This window comes from Hevea brasiliensis, chromosome 2 (assembly GCF_030052815.1).
Source record: "Hevea brasiliensis isolate MT/VB/25A 57/8 chromosome 2, ASM3005281v1, whole genome shotgun sequence".
In the NCBI taxonomy this organism is placed as follows: domain Eukaryota; kingdom Viridiplantae; phylum Streptophyta; class Magnoliopsida; order Malpighiales; family Euphorbiaceae; genus Hevea; species Hevea brasiliensis.
Window position 1 is genome coordinate 113840738 of NC_079494.1, and position 23150 is coordinate 113863887.

A 23150-nucleotide genomic window follows, 5' to 3' on the forward strand; every position below is an offset into this window, starting at 1 on the left:
AAACACACCATTTTAGGGCTCCATGTCAGAAAATGCTATAAATAGTCCCATTTCCCATTTTAGAAGGGGGGGACAAGGAGCAGAAAAGGAAAGAGAGAGGAGAGGCAGCAGCTGAAGAGTCATTTTCACATTCCACACCATTTTCAACCAAGATTTGCAGATTTCTTTTCTTTCTTACATTTTTCCTACATTTCTAGTGTTTAGTTTCTTGTTTCTTAGCTTAGATTAAAGCTTTATTTCCTTATAAACTCATAATTTCTTATAAACATTATGGATAGTGAGTAGTTTTATTTTGATTCTGGAGTAAGGGTTGTAATATTTGAGATATTTTGTAGATTTTGATTGGGTAATCCATATTTTGTGGTCTTAATGAGTTTTATTCATTTCTTGTGTGCTTAATGACATGCTTAGTGTAGGATCCCATTAAGTGATGTTCTTAATCCATGGTTGAGGCACCGAAAGGAGAAGGCCTTGTGATAGATAATCAAGAAATTGGACTTAATTAACTTAGATCTAGAAATAGACTAAGGATTAAGAGGATTCACAGATTAATTAAAGAACCTAATGGGCCTTAATTAACTCTAACTCCACGAAAGTAGGATTAGATTGATTAAAGCACTCTTTGTCTCACTCGAAAGGGTATTCAAAGGATTTAAGAATTAATCTCCTTAAAACCCGTAAGTTCCGCAAGATTGGATAACCAATTTAAAATCCCAAAATAGCTCGAATATGAAATCCCGAACTCCGGAATCGCCTTTTCATAATTGTTAATTTTTAATTAAAATTAATTGCTTGCCATTTTAATTTTGCCATATTTCAACTTGCTTATTTCAAATTGATGCAATTTTAGTTTAATTAATACATTGTTGGATAGATTATTAATTTTGCACATATAGATTTCATACTCAAATACCCATCAATTTATTACTTTAATTTCAAGAATAGTTCAATTTAGTCAACTTTTTATATCAAAAATTCAATCATTAACACAACTCCTCGTGGGAACGATATCTTTTCTATATTACTTGTACGACCCGTGCACTTGCGGTTGGGCCACATCAAGTTTTTAGCCCCGTTGCCGGGGAGTTGTTTGTTTAAGATTGAATTCTTGATTATTTTAGTTATTTTTAGTTTTATTTTTGTTATCTTTTCATTTTTTATTTGTTTGTTCTTTTTCAGGTACCCTTAATCTTTTATGAGAAGAGCTAAAAGCACAAGTGACACATCTTTATTGTTCAATCCTGAAATTGAGAAATTTTGTAAAGCCAACAAGAAAGAAACCAGGAAAAGAAAAGAAGCTTTGAGAGAAACTGAATTAGAAGAAGTCATGGCTGATGAAAGAATTAGAATTGGTGGCGGTAATGCTGGAAATGATCAAAACAATGAAAATGCAGCCCAAGGTGAAGAGATTGTAACACCCCAAAATTTTAAATTTTATGAGCATTTTTGGTATTTTAATTTTATTTAAATTTTAGGAATTTTTTTGAGATTTTTCGGATTTTAAAAATCGGGTTCGATTTTCCGAAAATATAAACTTTGATGATTTTTAAAAATTAATTTAAAGACCACGTGGCAAAACTAAAAATATATTTGGAGTCTACGATTTTTCTCGAGTTTTCGAAATTTTTTCGAATTTTGGACCTCGTCATTCCGAGGCGAGTAAAATTCAAAATTTTATATCCTGAATCGAACTGCCGACCGAATCGGACGGATAGGACCGGCCGAATCGGACCTACTTTTCCTTCTTCCTTTTTCTTTCCCGCGGCCCTCTCCCTTTTCTCTCTCGCTTTCTCTCTCCTCCTCGCCACGGCCACCGCCTCCTTGCGTCCTCCTCGCAAGACCGCCTCCACTGTCCCACTAGCCTGGCCCGTAACGGCTAAAACGCGCTCGATCTCCCTTCCTCGCGCGCGCAGCGTTTCGGCTTCCCCGGCCAAATCCGGCCGATCCGGCCACCAATTGGACCGGGTCTTGTGTCCAAAATCATATACTCGGCGAGAGCTTTCCATAGACACCAAGAACGCCGAAATCCATCTCGAGGATTGTCCGATTTTTACTCTGGAAGATTTTAGCCCATTTCGAATTTTGGGCTAGATTTCTCAAAAACCGTGAATCCCACGAGAAAACCGAGGCCACCAGCACGCTCCATTCGTCGAGAGCTTCGCAACGACATAAATTTCGAATTTTTCCGACACCGTTTTTCGGTGGGTCCCACGGAACTTTGCAGTGTTTTTCCGAGCATTTAATGAGCTTAGAAAATTCTGAAAAATTTATGTACTAACCCCCGTGTTATGGGCTTCGTGTAGGTATCCTCGATTCGCGGAAATTCGACAGTTGACCGGGTCTGCAAATTTCGCCGATGCACTGCTACGGAAAAGTCTCCGAATTGACCGAGGTTTTGGCTAGCCCCATTGTCGACGCCTCGAGCGCTGCTCAAGTCGGAATCGGCAAAGGTAAACCCGAACCTTGTTTTTTCGTAATTTTCTAGTGCTTAAATAGGATTAAAAATCCATAAAATATTCGTGGTAGCTTAGAAAATTTCGATTCTTTTTGCAATAGCTTAGTAATATTGCTAAGGACCGCGGGGCAAAGTTTTATAATTTTTAGAATTGGTTTGGGCAGTTTTTGCAAAAATGATCAATAATAAGGACTAAATTGAAATTTTGCGTATTGTGATGGATGACTGATTTGATGGGCCCAGGAGGGGCTGTGTGATATGATTGAACTGTGGATATATGGATTGTGAGTATAGAAGTGTGTTTTGAACCCTTTTGCAGGTTGGGTAGGTCCTAGATATAGGGGAAACTCTGCTGGATTTTCGGCACGACTTAGGACGTAATTGGTCTTTTTCTTTGTTTGTATTGAGTCAGATTGTATTAAATAATTGTAATATAATTGTCAGGTGAGCCGGGACAGCCTTCTTCCTCCGCCCAGCCGCCACAGTGATTGTCGTCAAGTCTGTGAGTAAAATATTAATTTTAATTGTAATTTCGATATTATTATATGTTTAGCATGCCCATGCATCACTTATATGCATATATTTATGTAGTTAAACTCTAGGCACGATTTATGTTGCATTCATAATCATGATGTGCCATGGATGTTGTTGTGGTAATTTGGAGCAGCAGCGTGCGTTGGCGTGAGTGTGATGTGGTGTGGACTATGGATAGGACGGGTAGTCACGCTTGAGTAATTGGGACCCGATCCTTCGAGGGGTAGTCACGCTTGAGTAATTATTTGGGACCCTCGATTTGGTTATTAAGTGGAAGTCCGAGCTTGAGTAATTCCGGCACCAGTTGGATTTAAGAGAGTCAGATAGGGATCACTCCCATATGTGATGATTGATACTACAGGGTGTGTGAGTGCTTCAAATTACCTTTTTGATGTTATGATGTGAAAATGTTGTTGATGTTGCATTTCACTATACAGGGCGAATCAGTTCTAGATAGTTATAGAGATTATGGTTAAAATTGATATTTTACTCTCGAGTCGAACGCTCACTCCTGCTCAATATTTTTCAAAGCACAGGGAGGATTTTATTTTGGATAACCTGCTTTTCTCCCTCGCAGGTCAATTATTACTGTTTGTATAAACTTGTTAAATCTTAGAATTTCCGTATGTGTTAGAAATGTTATTTGATTTGGGTCTGTAAACTAAATTATTATTTTGGGACAGAAACTTAATATGCTATGCATGTTTGATGGATTGGATGAGGGAGCTGAGCTCCCATTTATTATTATGTTGATGAGTATGTGGAGGGTGAGCTGAGCTCCCCAATTGACTATATATTGTGTTTACAGGTCGGGTGAGTCAAAAACTCCCCGTTGGTAAGTCCATTTTATGGCCGGACTCTGTCCGTTTGTTTTCTTGATATTGGGCCCAAATGGGCCTTAGAGTTGGGTTAATGAACAGTTAGGCTTACTACGGGCCTCGGGGGCTTTAGGCTGGCCCAGGTCCTAGTGCCGGTCCGGCCCATAGGTTGGGTCGTGAAAAATGTGGTATCAGAGCTTAGGCTCCAGATTCTTAGGGAATGTTGTCTAAAGTGTTGGGAAAAGTCTAGTAGGAGTCACATGCGGAAAAATAGGGTCCACATTCGTCTTGCATTGTCATCTTTGCTTCTAGTTTCTGCTCCATATGTTATGTATAAATATGAGTCTATAGAGCTGTGCAATGTGCAGTTTTGAATTTTGTGGGCTAATGCTGCTGAATTTCAGGAAAATGCGTAGAAGGTGAGAGCCGCCATCGCACGAGAACTGATGTGCTCGACGAGGTGTCGACAGATGAGGCGCCGCCCGAGGAGGCGGGGTAGAGGCCTAGAGTCCGCTCAAGTAAGAGCAACTACCCACGGTCAGAATGGTCTTTCATGGCATAGGTTCCCATGGACCCCATGGCAGCTACTCTAGCTGGTCTGCAGAGAACCATCGACATGATGGCGCAATATATGGTCCACCCTCCACAGCAGCAGCAGTCCACCGCACCAAGAGGGGAACCTTACAAACAGATAATTAATTTTAAGAAGTTGGTGCCTGGTACTTATGATGTGTCAGACGATGCATATCGGTTTCTGGATTCCTGCAGACAGGCAGGAACAGAATTACAGTTGACTGACAGGAGACTGATAGAGTGTATGCAGCATGTCATGGGGCCTATGCCTAGACAATGGATGAATGACTACGTGTTACCCCGGATGGAGGGTTTGACATGGGCTCAGTTTGTGGAACTTTTCATCAATCGGTTTGTGCCAGAAAGCTTCAGAGATCAGAAACAGTGGGCCTTTGAGGCCTTAAGACAGAATGGCAGGTCTGTAGATGAATATGCTACAGAATTTCTGGAATTGAGCAGATATGCCCCTACAGCAGTAGCTACAGAAACTATGAAGGTGAAGAGGTTCCTAAAGGGGCTTGACAGGAGGTATGCGAACCTGGCCATGATGTCGGATCAGTCTTTTGATGTGGTGGTTGATCGAGCTGCATGATTGAGATTAGCTATGCTGCGGATGAGAGTGGGAGAGCAAAGTAAAACAGAGCAGAGGTTTCCTCAGGTGTCCCTTCCATGGGTACTGGGCGGTGGCTGTGGTAATTACAGAGGAAAGGGTAGGAGCAAGAGAAGTGGTTTTAGACACAGACCACGAGGATTCAGACCAGGGTACGGATCCAGCAGGTGGTCACGCTGGGTACAGCAGCCTGGTCCGTTCAGATCCTCTTGGCACCATGTGCACAGTGTGGAAGAGGACATTCAGACCTTGTTTGATGGGATCAGAGTATGCTTCGTGTGTGGCCAACTGTGTCACTTTGCTAGGGAATGCCCCATGTTCAGCGAGCCACAGATGGGGTCATAGGGTTCTGTTGCAAATGTTCCTCGCCAGTTGTATCCGGGTACTTCCAACATGGCAGGCAGTCAGTTCAGTGGCCAACAGGGCCGAGGACAAGGGGGACGTGGATTTGGAGGCAGATCAGGAGGTAGAAGTCGACGTGGTTACGCCACTCGGGTAGGGTCAAGCTCGAGTTTTCACCCCGACCCACCGGGATGCTCAAGCTTCAAATGCGCCAGGCGGTATTCTTCCAGGTCTGTTCTTATGAGGCTCGTGTTTTGATAGATCCGGGTGCTACGCACTCATTTGTCTCCCCTGTGTTTGCCATGAGGTTGGGTAGAAACCCTACAACCTTAGAATGCCCTTTATCGGTAGCTACCCCACTTAGTGACAACATAGATGTAGATATGGTTTTTCCGGGTAGCCCAGTAGTAGTGGATGGAAAGATCCTCCCAGCAGACTTGGTTCCTCTACCAGTAATGGATTTCGATGTAATCTTGGGGATGGATTGGTTGGCAACTCACTATGCCACTTTAGACTGCAGGAACAAAAAGGTGTATTTCCACATACCTGGTGTGGAAGAGTTTAGCTTTGATGGTGACAGGAGTGTGGCTCCATATAATTTGGTGTCGAATTAGTGCTAGAAAAATGTTGAGGCGTGGATGCCAAGGGTATTTGGCATTGGTGAGAGATACATCCGTAGAAGGTGTCGCATGGGAAATGTTCTGTTGTCAGAGAATTTATGGATGTCTTCCCAGAGGAGCTTCCAGGGTTGCCACCAGGAAGGGAAATAGAGTTTTGTATTGATGTTGTGCCGGGTACAAACCCCATATCCATGCCACCTTACAGGATGGCACCAGCAGAATTGAAAGAGCTGAAGGAGCAACTACAGGAGCTTTTGGACAAGGGTTTCATATGTCCGAGCACTTCACCGGGTGCTCTGCTCTATTTGTGAGAAAGAAGGATGGGTCATTGAGGTTGTGCATTGACTACGCATACCGAACAAGGTGACAGTGAAGAACAAGTATCCACTTCCTGATCGATGATTTGTTTGATCACCCAAGGAGCTAGATTCTTTTCCAAGATAGACTGCGATCGTGCTACCATCGATTGAGAATCGGGAATGAGGACGTGTCCAAAACGGCTTTCGTGACAAGATATGGTCATTATGAGTTCTTGGTGATGTCTTTTGGACTCACTAATGCACCAAAGACCTTCATGGACTTGATGAACAGGGTGTTCAAGCCATTTTGGACCGCTTTGTCATCGTATTCATAGATGACATTCGCATATACTCGAACCGAGGAAGAACACGTGTGGCACTTGAGGATGGTGTTGCAAACGTTTAGGAGCACGGCCTATATGCCAAATTTTCAAAATGTGAATTTTGGCTAGAAAGCATCTCATTCTTGGGACACGTGGTTTCTAGTGACGGCATTCAAGTGGATCCCAAGAAAATTGAAGTCAGAATCGATTGGCTTAGGCCTACAAATCCATCGAGGTGCGAAGTTTTCTGGTTTAGCTAGTTACTATAGGCGTTTTGTACAAGATTTCACCAGATAGCGGCTCCCTAACTAAGTTGACCAGAAGAATGTTCCATTCATTTGGACAGATGATCGTGAGGTGAGTTTCCGAAGCTTAAGGAGTGTCTAACCACGCTCGTGTTGACACTACCTGTGAGTGGTGAAGGATACACCGTGTATTGTGACGCCTCCAGAGTTGGCCTAGGGTGTGTCTTGATGCAGAATGGAAAGGTAGTGGCTTATGCTTCAAGGCAGCTGAAGAGGCATGAGCAGAACTACCCCACCCATGATTTGGAAATGGCTACGTAGTCTTTGCACTAAAAACTGGAGACACTACTCAGATAGTGAAGTGTGCGAGATATACACCGACCATAAGAGTTTGAAGTACATCTTCCAACAGAGGGATTTAAACTTGAGACAGAGGAGATGGATGGAGCTTCTGAAAGACTATGATTGCACCATCCAGTACCACCCTGGAAAGGCCAATGTTGTAGCAGATGCCTTGAGCAGAAAATCTTCTGGCAGTTTGGCGCACATTTCAGTAGAGAAGAGACCATTGATTCAGGAGGTACATGAGTTGATGGATCAAGGTTTAATCCTAGATCTTTCAGATGAGGGGGTATTGTTGGCTCACTTTTCAGTGAGGCCAGACTTAAGGGACAGAGTTAGAGTTTCCCAGCACAGAGACCAACAATTGATGAAGATCATAGAAAGAGTACAGCAAGGTGAAGGTGGTGAGTTTGGATTTGCCAATGATGGTGCCCTAGTACAAGGTTCTAGGATATGTGTGCCCGATGTAGACAACCTCAGGAATGAAATCATGCAAGAGGCACACTATACACTGTACAGTGTCCACCCAGGTTCCACCAAGATGTACCATGATGTGAAAGATAGCTATTGGTGGAATGGCATGAAGAGAGACATAGCGGACTTTGTGTCCAAGTGCTTGACGTGTCAGAAGGTGAAGTTTGAACACCAGAGACCGTCAGGGAAGCTGCAAGAGCTCCCTATCCCAGAATGGAAGTGGGAAATGATCACTATGGATTTTGTGACTGGGTTGCCTCGTACCACGCGAGGATATAATTCCATATGGGTAATTGTAGACCACTTGACCAAATCAGCTCATTTCTTGCCTGTAAAGACTACATACTCTGTGGCACAGTATGCCCGGCTCTACATTCGAGAAATAGTCAGATTGCATGGAGTTTCGGCTTCCATAATATCTGACAGAGGGCCCCAGTTCACTTCTCGGTTTTGGAGAAAGTTGCAGGAGGCACTTGGCACACAGTTGAACTTCAGTACGGCTTTCCACCCTCAGATGGACGGACAGTCCGAAGGGACAATCCAAACACTGGAAGACATGCTTCACATGAGTGTCTTGGATTTTGGAGGTCAATGGGATGAGCAGCTAGCTTTGGTGGAGTTTGCCTACAACAACAGTTACCACTCCAGCATAGGGATGGCACCCTATGAGGCATTATATGGAAGAAAGTGTAGGTCTCCTCTGTGTTGGACAGAAATGGGGGAAGCGAAGGTGCATGATGTAGACTGTGCAAGACACTTGAGATGGTTCCCTTAATCGTGAACGATCAAAATGACTTTTAGTAGGCGTAAGAGTTATGCACTTGCACGGAGGGATGTGGAGTTTGCAGTGGGCGACTATGTATTCCTGAAGGTTTCTCCAATGAAGGGAGTCATGAGATTTGGAAAGAAGGGCAAGTTAGCACCTCGGTATATTGGACCTTTTAAGGTCACGGATAGAGTGGAGCAGTTGCTTACCGGTTGGAGCTACCACCCAACCTTTCTCACGTTCATCCCGTGTTTCACATCTCCATGCTCAGGAAATACATTCCCGATCCTTCTCATGTACTGAAGCCGGATGTGATAGAGCTAAAAGAGAACTTGACATTTGAGGAGCAGCCTGTAGCCATAGTGGACTACCAAGTGAGACAGTTGAGATCAAAGCAGATCCCTATGGTTAAGGTTTTGTGGAGGAGTCAGTCAGTGGAAGAGTGCACCTGGGAGTCAGAGCGGGACATGCGTAGCAAGTACCCTTACTTGTTCAATGTATAATCATGTGCTTTATTCTGCCTTGTGTAAAATTCGAGGATGAATTTTCTGTAAGGGGGGAAGAATGTAACACCCCAAAATTTTAAATTTTATGAGCATTTTTGGAATTTTAATTTTATTTAAATTTTAGGAATTTTTTTGAGATTTTTCAGATTTTAAAAATCGGGTTCGATTTTCCGAAAATATAAACTTTGATGATTTTTAAAAATTAATTTAAAGACCACGTGGCAAAACTAAAAATATATTTGGAGTCTACGTATTTTTCTGAGTTTTCTGGAAATTTTTTCGAAATTTTTGGACCTCGTTTTCGGTCCCGAGGCAGAGTAAAAATTCAAAATTTTGTATCCTGAATCGAACCGATCGAATCGAACCGGACCGGATCGGACCGGTTGAATCGGACCGGCCCTTTTCCTTCTTCCTTTTTCTTTCCCCGCGCGCGCGTCCCTCTCCCTCTTCTCTCTCGTTTCTCTCTCCTCCCCTCGCCACGGCCGCCTCCCCTCCCTCACGGCCGGGCCCCACCGTCTCGGCCAATGGCACGCCCAGACGGTGAACGCGCGCGATCTCCCTTCCTCGCGCGGCGTTTCGGCTTCCCCGGCCAAATCCGGCCGATCCGGCCACCAATTGGACCGGGTCTTGTGTCCAAAATCATCTACTCGGCGAGAGCTTTCCATAGACACCAAGAACGCCGAAATCCATCTAGCGGATTGTCCGATTTTTGCTCGGGAAGATTTTAGCCCATTTCGACTTTTGGGCTAGATTTCTTGAAAACCGTGAATCCCACGAGAAAACCGAGGCCACCAGCACGCTCCATTCGTCGAGAGCTTCGCAACGACATAAATTTTGAATTTTTCTGACACCGTTTTTTGGTGGGTCCCACGGAACTTCGCAGTATTTTTCCGAGCATTTAATGAGCTTAGAAAATTCTGAAAAATTTATGTACTAACCCTCGTGTTATGGGCTTCGTGTAGGTATCCTCGATTCGCGGAAATTCGATAGTTGACCGGGTCTGCAAATTTCGCCGCATGCACTCTGCACGGAAAAGTCTCCGAATTGGACCGAGGTTTTGGCTAGCCCCCCATTGTCAGATGCCCCGAGCGCGTTCCCGAAGTCGGAATCGGCAAAGGTAAACCCGAACCTTGTTTTTTCGTAATTTTCTAGTGCTTAAATAGGATTAAAAATCCATAAAATATTCGTGGTAGCTTAGAAAATTTCGATTCTTTTTCCAATAGCTTAGTAATATTGCTAAGGACCGCGGGGCAAAGTTTTATAATTTTTAGAATTGGTTTGGGCAGTTTTTGCAAAAATGATCAATAATAAGGACTAAATTGAAATTTTGCGTATTGTGATGGATGATCGATTTGATGGGCCTGGAGGGGTGTGTGATATGATTGAACTGTGGATATATGGATTGTGAGTATAGAAGTGTGTTTTGAACCCTTTTGCAGGTTGGGTAGGTCCTAGGTATAGGGAAAACTCTGCCGGATTTTCGGCACGACTTAGGACGTAATTGGTCTTTTTCTTTGTTTGTATTGAGTCAGATTGTATTAAATAATTGTAATATAATTGTCAGGTGAGCCGGGACAGCCTTCTTCCTCCGCCCAGCCGCCACAGTGATTGTCGTCAAGTCTGTGAGTAAAATATTAATTTTAATTGTAATTTCGATATTATTATATGTTTAGCATGCCCATGCATCACTTATATGCATATATTTATGTAGTTAAACTCTAGGCACGATTTATGTTGCATTCATAACTGTTGATGTGCCATGGATGTTGTTGTGGTAATTTGGAGCAGTGTGCGTGCGTTGGCGTGAGTGTGATGTGGTGTGGACTATGGATAGGACGGGGTAGTCACGGCTTGAGTAATTCGCTGGGACCCTCGATTTGGTTATTAAGTGGAAGTCCGAGCTTGAGTAATTCGCTGGCACCAGGTTGGATTTAAGAGAGCTGTATAGGGGATCAGCTCCCATATGTTATGATTGATACTACAGGGTGTGTGAGTGCTCCAAATTACCTTTTTGATGTTATGATGTGAAAATGTTGTTGATGTTGCATTTCACTATACAGGGCGCATTAGTTCTAGATAGTTATAGAGATTATGGTTAAAATTGATATTTTACTCTCTGAGTCGAACGCTCACTCCTGTTCAATATTTTTTCAGGCTACAGGAGGATTTTATTTTGGATAACCTGCTTTTCTCCCTCGCAGGTCAATTATTACTGTTTGTATAAACTTGTTAAATCTTAGAATTTCCGCATGTGTTAGAAATGTTATTTGATTTGGGTCTGTAAACTAAATTATTATTTTGGGACCTGTAAACTTAATATGCTATGCATGTTTGATGGATTGGATGAGGGAGCTGAGCTCCCATTTATTATTATGTTGATGAGTATGTGGAGGGTGAGCTGAGCTCCCCAATTGACTATATATTGTGTTTACAGGTCGGGTGAGTCGAAAACTCCCCGTTGGTAAGTCCATTTTATGGCCGGACTCTGTCCGTTTGTTTTCTTGATATTGGGCCCAAATGGGCCTTAGAGTTGGGTTAATGAACAGTTAGGCTTACTACGGGCCTCGGGGGCTTTAGGCTGGCCCAAGTCCTAGTGCCGGTCCGGCCCATAGGTTGGGTCGTGACAGAGATTATAAATGCTAATGTGCCTAGGGGAAGTATGATGGATCATGTTTTTCCTCATTTTGATGACTTGAGGGAAAGCATAGCAAGACCAAGAATTGATGCAAATAACTACAAGATGGATTTTGGAGTTCTTCAAATGATTCAAAATTCTCAATTTGGAGGACATCCTTTTGAAAATCCACACACACATCTGAAGAAGTTTGCTATGATCTGTGACATGCAAAAACAACCTGGAGTATCTGATGATGCAGCAAGATTGAAGCTATTCCCATTCTCTTTAAAAGATAGAGCATTGGATTGGCTTGATTCTTTACCTCACAACTCCATCACAAATTGAGAGCAACTCACTGATGCATTTCTTGCACAATATTTTCCACCTGGAAAAACTCAAGAATTGAGGAACCAAATGACAGCTTTTAGACCAAGAGAAGATGAAACTCTCTATGAGTCATGGATGAGATGGAAGGAATTAGAGAGACAATGCCCACATCATGCCATTCCGAAATGGATGATAAATCAGAATTTTTACACCAATGTTACTCCTGCAATCAGAGGGATTATTGATGCTCAAACAGGAGGAGAATTTATTATGAAGCATGAAGATGAAGCTTATGAGCTATTGGAGAAAATTGCAAAGAATACTCATCTTTGGAGTAGTCCAAGAGGACCAGCTCCAACTCAAAAAAGGCAAGCTGCTAGAATGTATGATCTTGATCCATTCAACATGATTAATGCAAAGTTTGATGCACTTACAAATGTCTTGGCTAAGAAGATGGAAGATTTGAGTATGTTGGTTAGTTCATCATCATCATCTGGAAGTTCACAACAAGTTGCTTATGCAGAGGGAACTACTAGCTGTGGAGTAGATTATGGAGAGCAAGCAGCATATGTTGGTAATTATGGAAACAAACAAATGGGGAATCCTTACTCTCAAACTTATAATCCAACTTGGAGGAATCATCCCAACTTTTCATGGGGAAATCAGCAAAATCAAGTTCCAAATCAGAATTTTCAGCCACAACAGCAACAAGCAATTCCATATCAGCAAAATAGGCAACCATTGCCTAATTTTCAACAGAAAAATATGAATCCTCCACCAAAACAGCAAGAACAAAGTTTCACCACAGAAGCTTTATTACAACAAATTCTTGCTAACCAAAATAAGCATGATGAGGAGATGAGAGAGATGAAAGCAAGGCTAGAACAGATGCAAACACATAACAGAATGCTGGAAAATCAGATTGCACAATAAGCATCTTCCTCAAGTACCAAGTCTTTTGGAAAGCTTCCAAGTCAACCAGAAAACCCAAGAGAGCAGTGTCAAGCTATTACTTTAAGAAGTGGGAAAGTTGTAAATAATGAGAAGAGTGAAAAAAATGAGAAAAGTGAAAATAGTGAGAGGAGAGAAAATGAGAAAGAAATTGATGAGAATGAAAAACAAGAGAGTGAAAAACAAGAGAGTGCAGAAAAATGTAAAGAGAAAATTGAAGAGAAAGAAGAGAAGTATATACCTCCACAAAGATTTCAAAAAGCCAAGCTTGATAAGCAATTTGGGAAGTTTTTAGAGGTTTTGAAGAAGCTATACATAAATGTGCCTTTTATTGATGCTCTTTCACAAATGCCCTCTTATGCAAAATTCTTAAAAGAAATTCTCTCAAACAAGAGGAGAATTGAATACCATGAAATCTGTAGCTTTGATGTAAGAATGTAGTGCTATCCTCCAAAGGAAACTTCCTCCAAAGCTCAAGGATCCAGGGAGTTTTTCAATTCCATGCCACATTGGGGAATCATGTTCTACAAAAGCTTTATGTGATTTAGGGGCTAGTGTTAGCCTTATGCCCCTCTCCATTTATGAGAAGCTCAATATGGGAGATCTTAAACCAACCCACATTTCTCTTGATTGGTAGTGATCAATTAAATATCCTGAAGGGATTTTGGATAATGTGCCTCTGAAGGTTGGGAAGTTTTACATACCTGTTGACTTTGTCATTTTGGACATGGAGGAAGATTCTAATATTCCAATTATCTTGGGGAGACCCTTTCTAGCTACAGCAGGAGCATTGATTGATGTTAAGGGAGAAAATTTGATTCTTAGAGTTGGTGAAGAGCAATTGGTTTTCAATATTAATAACACTATGAAAAAGCATCATTCTGAAGCTGATACTTGCTTGAGAGTTGATATTATTGATGAGCTGGTTGAAGAACACTTCAGAAAGAAATATCCAGAAGATCCACTTGAAAATTGCTTGGTTCATGGAGGAGGCATAGACTATGACAACCCTCATGTGGCTGCATATGCTCAACATTTAGAGGGTAATCCACCATTTATTTCTGCTCCAGTTTTTCAACTCACACAAAAGGAAAAAGCAGAATCTAAGCAACCATTATTCAAGGAAGAAGATGCACCTAAGGTAAAACTTAAGCAACTTCCTTCTCAGCTCAGGTATGAATTTCTTGGCACCAATAACACTTATCCAGTAATTGTAAATGCAAACTTGAGTACCTTAGAGGCTGATAAGTTGTTAAGAGTGTTGAGACAATTTAGGAAAGTTTTAGGATACACCATAGATGACATTAAGGGAATAAGCCCACACTTTTGCATGCATAGAATTATTTTGGAAGAAAATTGCAAGCCATCTATTGAACATCAGAGAAGGTTGAACCCAAATATGAAAGAAGTTGTTAAAAAGGAAATTTTGAAGTTGCTTGATGCAGGGATCATATACCCTATCTCAGACAGTACTTGGGTGAGCCCAGTACATGTTGTCCCAAAAAAGGGTGGAATGACAGTGGTCAAAAATGAAAATAATGAATTAATTCCCACCAGAACAGTGACTAGTTGGAGAATGTGCATAGATTACAGAAAATTAAATGTTGCCACTAGAAAAGATCATTTTCCACTTCCCTTCATTGATCAAATGTTAGAAAGACTGGCTAGGCATTCTTATTTTTGCTATCTAGATGGATACTCAGGTTTTTTTCAAATCCCTATCCATCCAAATGATTAAGAGAAAACCACTTTTACCTGTCCATATGGAACCTTTGCTTATAGGAGGATGCCATTTGGGTTGTATAATGCACCAGCCACTTTTCAAAGGTGCATGATGGCAATCTTCTTAGATTTCATTGAAGATATAATGGAGGTTTTTATGGATGATTTTTCTGTTTATGGATCTTCATTTGACATATGCTTGGCTAACCTTTCTAAAGTTTTGCGATGTGCGAATCGACCTTGTGTTAAACTGGGAAAAGTGTCATTTCATGGTTCAGGAAGGGATAGTGCTTGGACATTTGGTATCTAACAGAGGAATAGAGGTTGATAAAGCCAAGGTTGAAGTGATAGAGAAGATGGCTCCTCCTACCAATGTCAAAGGAATTCGAAGTTTTCTAGGACATGCCGGGTTCTACAGACGCTTTATCAAGGATTTTTCTAAAATAGCCAAACCTTTGTCTAATTTGTTAAGTAATGACACACCATTTGTATTTGACCAAGAGTGTTTGGATGCCTTTTGCAGGTTGAAGCAAGCTCTTATCATCAGACCGATCATGCAACCACCGATTGGAGCCTACCTTTGAAATTATGTGTGATGCTAGCAACTATGCAATTGGAGCTGTTCTTGGTCAAAGAAAGGACAAAAAGGCTTATGCTATTTATTATGCTAGTAGAACACTGGATGAGGCTCAAACAAATTATGCAACAACTGAAAAGGAATTTTTAGCAATTGTCTTTGCATTGGAAAAGTTCAGACCTTACATAATTGACTCAAAGGTGGTTATATTTTCAGATCATGCAGCCATCAGGTATTTTCTCAGTAAAAAGGAGGCTAAACCTAGGCTCATTAGGTGGATTCTGATGCTACAAGAGTTTGACTTGGAGATTAGAGATAAGAAGGGAGCTGAAAATGTAGTTGCTGATAATCTTAGTAGGTTGAAATTGGATGATGAAGAATTGGATGAAATCCCTATTAATGAGTTTTTCTTGGATGAACAACTTTTCTCTCTTGTTGCTAAACTACCTTGGTATGCAGACTTTATGAATTATCTATCTTGTGGAGTTTTACCTCTAGGTATGACATGGAACAAAAGAAAAAGTTTTTGCATGAGGTAAAATTTTATAGATGGGATGATCCTTTACTCTTTAGGAGATGTTGTGATGGTCTAATTAAAAGATGTATTCCTGATGAGGAGACACAGAGTATTATGCATCATTGCCATGCTTCTGATTATGGAGGACATTTTGGAACCTCTAAAACAGCTAGTAAAATTTTGCAAGCTGGTTTCTTTTGGCCAAATCTTTTTAAGGATATGAGGAAATTTGTGTTGGAATGTGATAAATGTCAAAGGAGTGGAAATCTGTCAAAAAGAGATCAAATGCCCCTAAATGGTATTCTTGAAGTAGAATTATTTGATGTCTGGGGAATAGATTTTATGGGGCCATTTCCTCCTTCATTTGGTAATAAATACATTCTAGTTGGAGTTGACTATGTGTCAAAGTGGGTGGAAGCTATTGCAACTCCAACTAATGATGCTAGAGTGGTAGTGAAATTCTTGAAAAAATTTGTCTTGAGTAGATTTGGAGCTCCTAGGGCTGTAATTAGTGATGGTGGTTCACATTTTTGTAATAAGCAATTTGAGAGCTTAATGAGGAAGTATGGTGTAGTGCACAAGATAGCTACCCCATACCACCCTCAAACTTCAGGACAAGTTGAAATTTCTAACAGAGAACTCAAGCATATTTTGGAGAAAACAGTGAGCAATTCTCGGAAAGATTGGTCTATCAAACTAGATGATGCTTTATGGGCATATAGGACTGCTTACAAAACCCCTATAGGAACTACTCCATTTAGGTTGGTGTATGGTAAGTCTTGTCATTTACCTGTGGAGCTAGAACATAGAGCATATTGGGCCATTCAGACCTTGAATTTTGATCTTAAGCAAGCTGGTGAAAAGAGACTATTGCAACTTAATGAGCTTGAAGAATTGAGGATGGATGCTTATGAAAGTGCCCGTATTTACAAAGAAAGAACTAAAGTTTGGCATGATAAGCATCTTAGAAAAAAGGAATTCAAAGAAGGTGATTCAGTTTTATTGTTCAACTCAAGATTGAAATTGTTCCCTGGAAAACTCAAATCAAGGTGGACTGGTCCATATAGAGTTTCTAAGGTTTTCCCTTATGGAGCAATTGAAATTTGGAGTGAAAAATCTGAGAATTTTAAGGTCAATGGGCATAGATTGAAGCATTACATAACTGGAGACCCAATAAAGGGAGCAAGCTGTTACAAGCTCTCCAATCCCTCACCTCTTTTCAGTGAAATTCATGAAAAGTCCAGCTAAGGACTATAAATTAGCCCTCTTGGGAGGCATCCCAAGCTCTTTTATTTTCCTTTTTGTTGATTTACTTTTATTTTCATTGTTTGTGTTTTTATCTTAAATCTCCCCAAATTCCATTTTTGACATTGTTGAATCTTGTCCCTTGTAGATGTATTTCAATGAAGAAAGGTTGGTGAACTGCTGGGGAGTGATTCTTAACTTGAAAATTTTGTCCTTCAAACTCTCCCAAAATCGACATTTTTTTTGCATAACTGCGGGTGAGCTACCTGGTTTATGCAGAGAGGAAGAAGAAATTCTGCAGCAAAGAAGGGTCTGCAGCAGATTACTTATGTTCTTGGTGAGGTTGGGTGTGTAACTTTTAAGTATATGTGCTTTTAATGTTAATATGGTGGTAAGTGGGTCATCTTTGTAGTTTTGAGTTTATTTAGGGTGTGAGATTTAAGATGGACATGCTCCATTTTTTTGGCATGACTTGGAGAGTTCATTTCATCATTTGTGGATAGATGTAACTTTATGCAGGTTTTATTGAGTTTTTATTGTGCTAAATGTTGATTTGCAGAATTTGAGTCAAAATGGCATGGGTCACAAATGCCTTTTATGCAGGATTCACTTTTACAAGCATGTGTGATGAAATTTTGATGAACTTTGTATATATTGATGTGTTTTTGGTGAAGATTTCTCATGGTTTATGCTTCATGGAATTATCTTTCTTCATTCTAGGGTATTTTTCACACTTGCAAATCATTTTCCATTGCAATTTCAATCTTGTTGAATTGTGCATAAGCAACTGCATAGCTTATGCAATCCTGCATAACCACAATTCTTGCCATTTTTCACCTTTATTGCAAGTGCATAAGGAGAGTGCATAGCCTATGCAATTCTGCATAACCTCATTTTGTCAAATTTCATATCTGTCAAACCTTGCATAAGGAGAGTGCATGACTTATGCACAACTGCATGACTTCAAATCCTGCATTTTCTCTCTCTGCCGAGACCTGCATAAGGAGGGTGCATGACTTATGCACTTCCGCATGACCACACTCCCCAAAAACCCAAAACTTGTCCAGAGGTGCATAAGCAGAGTGCATAACTTATGCACTTTTGCATGACCGAAAACTCTGAAATCCAAAAGCTGCCGAGAGGTGCATAAGCAGAGTGCATAACTTATGCACTTCTGCATAACCATAAACCCTGAAAATCAAAACTCACCGAGAAGTGCATAAGCAGAGTGCATAGCTTATGCACACCTGCATGACCACCAACCCAAAATCCAAAAGTTGCCGAACAGTGCATAAGGACAGTGCATGACTTATGCACTTTTGCATGAGCTATTTCTCTGAAGTCCAAAACAAGTCGAAACATGCATAAGCAGGGTGCATAAGTTATGCACACCCATTAATCCCCTTATGCAGTCTTACATATCCAAATCCAAAAATTTTCTTTGACTCCCATTTTTCCCACCTCCCGACTTTTCTGTTCACTACCGTCCGTTCACCTCCATTTCTCCCGACATTACCTCTTTCCCTTCTTCTCCATGCTTATTTTCGCCGCCTTAACCCTAATCTCTTCTTGCATTTTTCTTTTCTCCCTCACCTTCTCCATCTTCACCATCGGGAACTATGGAGTCGCCTCCTCACTCTCCTCCAGCTTCTCCTCTCGAGGTCTCGCCATTGTCAATGCGACCTCCTAACCCTAATTCCCCTCCACAAGAAACACCCCCACCACCCTCCACAGCCACGTATAAACGAAAAATCAGGTCGAAATCCACCAGGCCCATGTCCTCTGCACCTCCTCTCTCAAAGCGCAACGAACCACCCACCACCCCAAGGTCAGAGCCTCCACCCAAAAAGCCAAAAACTTCAGCCTCCACATCCTCTTCCAGCAAAAAGCAATTGTCAGCAACCTCACAGGTCTCAAAACTACCTTGGTCCCTTCCTGATGCAACTCACAAAGCAACATTTAAACGACTTAAGGAAAGGAAGGTGCAACCCACTAGGTATATTTCTGTGGACTCTCTCCAGTCACTTGGTTTATTTGACAATGTGGTTGCCTATCTTGATGGTATGGGTTGGATGGAATTTGTGCACAAGCAAGAAATTGTTTACCCAGCTTTAGTTTTGGAATTTATTTCCTCATTCTCTGCCACCCTGAAATTGCATGATGTAGATTTTAAGCCAACTATGAAATTTAGATGTTTGGGGCAAAGTAGAGAGTTATCATTGGATCAATTTCATAGCATTCTTGGTTTTGCAATTGATGGGCTATTTAGAGTGCCATATACAGGGGTAGAGGTAGCAAACAAGGGTATTTGGAATGCTGCTCAATTTTGGAGAATTATCACAAACCAACCTCAGACTTTTTCTGCTGGCAGATCAAAAACCTCTCAAATACTTGACCCTGCACTTAGGTTTATTCATAGGCTGATTGCTAGCACTATTTTGGGCAGAGGGACTAGTTCTGGTGCTGTGGGGAAATCTGAATTATTCATGTTATGGTGTGCTTTTTACAAGGTCAAGGTTTCTCCTGGTTATTTCTTTTGTGAGCATGTGTTGCATATTGCCACAAAATCCATAGGCGACATTGTCTTGGGTGGGCTCATAACTGTTATAGCCAAGCATTTTGGTTTTAATCCTGAAGAGCACCCAATACCAGCACTTGTGGACACCTTATATTTTGATGCTGCACACCTATCCAAAACAGGGTTCAGTTTGCCACATTCTGACATTGCACAACCAGCAGCAGAAACTGAACCCACTGCACAACCAGAAGCCCAACCTGTCCCATCAGTCCCACAGCACTCTACTGAACCTACCCCACCCCCTCAATCTGCACAGGAGACCCCAGCAGCTTCTGCTCAGCCCACACCTCCTACAGCTGAACCCTCCTCATCCACAGCCCCTCCTGCATTCAACACTAAAGCCTTATTCACCTATCTTGAAAGGCTTAGTGATGATATATACTTTGTGGATAGGAAGCTTGACCGGTCTTGAGACCCTCTAGGATCGTCAGGCTCACCTATTTGTCCTTGCCATGGAAACCATGGTCAAGCATAAAGAATTGAAGGAGATGATGAAGAAACTCATGATTTTTCTGGGAATGCCACCTCCACCTCCATCACCTCCTCCAGCACCATCATTTCGACAGCAGCCAGATGCAACCAGCCCCTTAGCAACATCTATGGATAAGGGCAAAATAATAGAACTAGACTAGTTTTTGTTTTACTTTTGTTCAAACTTGTCGGACTTTTTCTTTATACATATGTTCAAACAATTATAGTTTGTTTTGAATTCTGTTAGTTTGTTTTGAATTAGTTTGTTTCTTAAAGTTCTATTGGATGGCCATTATATTAGTTTTCCATTGATTTTCACTGCCTTTACTGCCCTTTTGTGCATAATTGTCCATATATTCTGTTTTGTATATTGTGGTTGCACATTTTTCCTTGCTAATCATCATGCAGCAGCTTTTGAATATACTGCACAGGCTGTGAATTCCCTTATGCAATTATTTTGCATAGCCTGTGCAGCCCTTTATGCCACTTATGCAGAACTGCACAGGCTGTGAATTCCCTTATGCAAATGTCCTGCATAGCCTGTGCAACCCTTATTGCTACTTATGCGTAATCGCACGCTTATGCACCCTACTTATGCACTGCTCGACAAAGACTTTATTCTGCATAACCTGTGCAGCTACTTATGCATTCCCATTATCTCTTGAATTCTCATCTGCTCTATACCAGGTAACCTTTTCTTTTTGCTCTTAACATTTCACAATTCCTGGTAATTACTATTTGCTTTGAGTTTTGATAATACATTGCTTGAGACATTGAGGACAATGTCTAATTTTGAGTTTGGGGGTACACATTTTGATTTTTGCTTCAGTTTTCACATTTTGAGTATAAGAGCATCTCATCCCATTCCATTTACATATACTGTAAATATTTTACATATACATCCATACATACATATACATTACACATTTACACACACATTATACATCACTTAGAAATTGTACATATTGCACACAAATAGATTCCCTCCATTTAGTTAGTTAATGCATTACTCATTTTTAGGAATCATGCATCATGCATTAAAATCTTTTGCCAAATCCCTTGAGTATTGAAAAGCTACCTATGGGAGTGATTTGACTTACCTTTAGTTGGATTTGTGGATTGAAAGTTTCCTAAGAGATGCAAGGTTTTAAAGTGTCTATCCCTTGCCTATATCTTCTTAGCCAAAAAGCCACCCAACTAGTCATTTAGAGATGGAAGTGTTTAGAGGGAGTTATTGGATATAAGGTAGTCAAATGATGTCTCACCAATCCTAGAACAAATTTTCTAAACCTTTCAAGGCGAAATACCAGCTTGTACTTGAAAAGAGAGATGATTAGGCATTCTTTGATTTAAATCTCTTCATTTTAAACCTTTGGCCCTTTTTCCTAATTAAAATTGACCCTTGCAAACCCCTTTGAGCCTTTTTGTCCCTAATTTTTCTTGAAACCCTTATTACTACCTAGCCAATGAACCAAACACTCCAACCCTTTTCATGAGAATAATTATTTATAACATTAGGTACATATTAAAAAAAAAAAAGTGAAAAGAACAAAATACAATAAAAGGGAGAAGAAATGATTGTCATCTTGTAAAAAAGGTGCTAGTATATGTGCTTTTTTTTACCATTGTCATTCAAAATGAAAGAAATCCACCCAAAGTATTAAAAGAAATGAGTTTGGGGGTGGCAAATTTTAGGGACAATCATCAAAAGAAAATGCAAGATACAAGTTTAAAGTATCAAAATGTCCCTCCATTTTATGTGTTTTGTAAAATATGCTAGCACTTGACAATCCTCATTGTGTATTTCTCTCTCTCCCATATAAAAAAATTAATAAAAAAGAGAAAAAGAAAAAAAATATATAATAAAATAAGAAGTGTACCTTATATTTCAAAATTGAAAATATTTTCATGCTTTGAATCCTTTTTACCCATTTTTCTTCTTAGCCTCATTTTAAACCCCATGGCCCCATTACATCCCTAAAAAGACCTTTGATCTCTTGATAGTACTAGCTACATTAGTGGAGATAGGAGTAGGGAATTTGCCTATGGGATTGGAAAATTATCCATTCATTCATTTAATTCCATCACTCTATATAGAGACACTTTGGTTATTGATTGTCCTAGAATTCCTTTTGAGCATGACTCTCTCTTTTGATTGGTTGGTTTGGGGATTTTGAATGATAATTGACTTGATGGCTAAGCGGTGAAAGCTTGGATAAGCATTAGATTCTTTGCATTTTGAAGGATGGGTATATGGATTGCTGGTATGGCTGAAGGTGTGTTAAGTTACTTTAATAGGTAATTTTCATAGCTCTTTGGATAAGGCACCCCTAAAAACTTTGCATCACATTTTAAAGTTTGCTTGAGGACAAGCAAAAGCTTGAGTTTGGGGGTATTTGATGCATACATTTTGCATAGTCATTTAGGTCTAATTTCATAGCCATTTTATTTTATTATTAGTTATTTTTAGCTAATTTCATTAGTTATTTAGTTAGTTTTTCATAATTGTCAATTTTGGATTAATTTGTAATTTTTACTTTGTTTTGTAGGAAAAATGGTGTTTGTGAAGGACTGAAAAGAAATTTTGCCATTGAGGAGTGACTTCCACAGCCAAAGATGTCAAAAACAAGTTTTCAAGCTGAAATATGCATTGACCAAAATTGTGCATAACTTGCCGCATAAGCTATGCGGATCTGCATAAGGAGAAAAATCACTGTTCCAATACCTGCCGAAATGTGCATAAGGAGACTGCATAGCTTATGCACATTCACGCCTCCCTTATGCACTTTCACGGAATTGTGCATAACCTATGCACCAAGTCATGCAGTTTCGCATAAGTGAACCGAACCAAAAGCGCATAAGGGATCGCATGACTTATGCGATCCCATAAAGAGTTCATTAATGAGTCGAGAAGATTCCCTCAGAAAATTCCTCCTCAAACACACCATTTTAGGGCTCCATGTCAGAAAATGCTATAAATAGTCCCATTTCCCATTTTAGAAAGGGGGACAAGGAGCAGAAAAGGAAAGAGAGAGGAGAGGCAGCAGCTGAAGAGTCATTTTCACCTTCCACACCATTTTCAACCAAGATTTGCAGATTTCTTTCCTTTCTTACATTTTTCCTACATTTCTAGTGTTTAGTTTCTTGTTTCTTAGCTTAGATTAAAGCTTTATTTCCTTATAAACTCATAATTTCTTATAAACATTATGGATAGTGAGTAGTTTTATTTTGATTATGG

General features: G+C 40.5%; 1 non-coding gene across 1 annotated transcript; it reads right to left on the minus strand.

The window, feature by feature from the left end:
* Positions 1-11923: 11923 nt before the first annotated feature.
* LOC131178060 (small nucleolar RNA R71) lies at positions 11924-12030 on the minus strand. Its single transcript, XR_009147190.1, has one exon. It is a non-coding gene; the product is annotated as a small nucleolar RNA R71 (small nucleolar RNA).
* Between the last annotated feature and the right edge of the window lie 11120 nt (positions 12031-23150).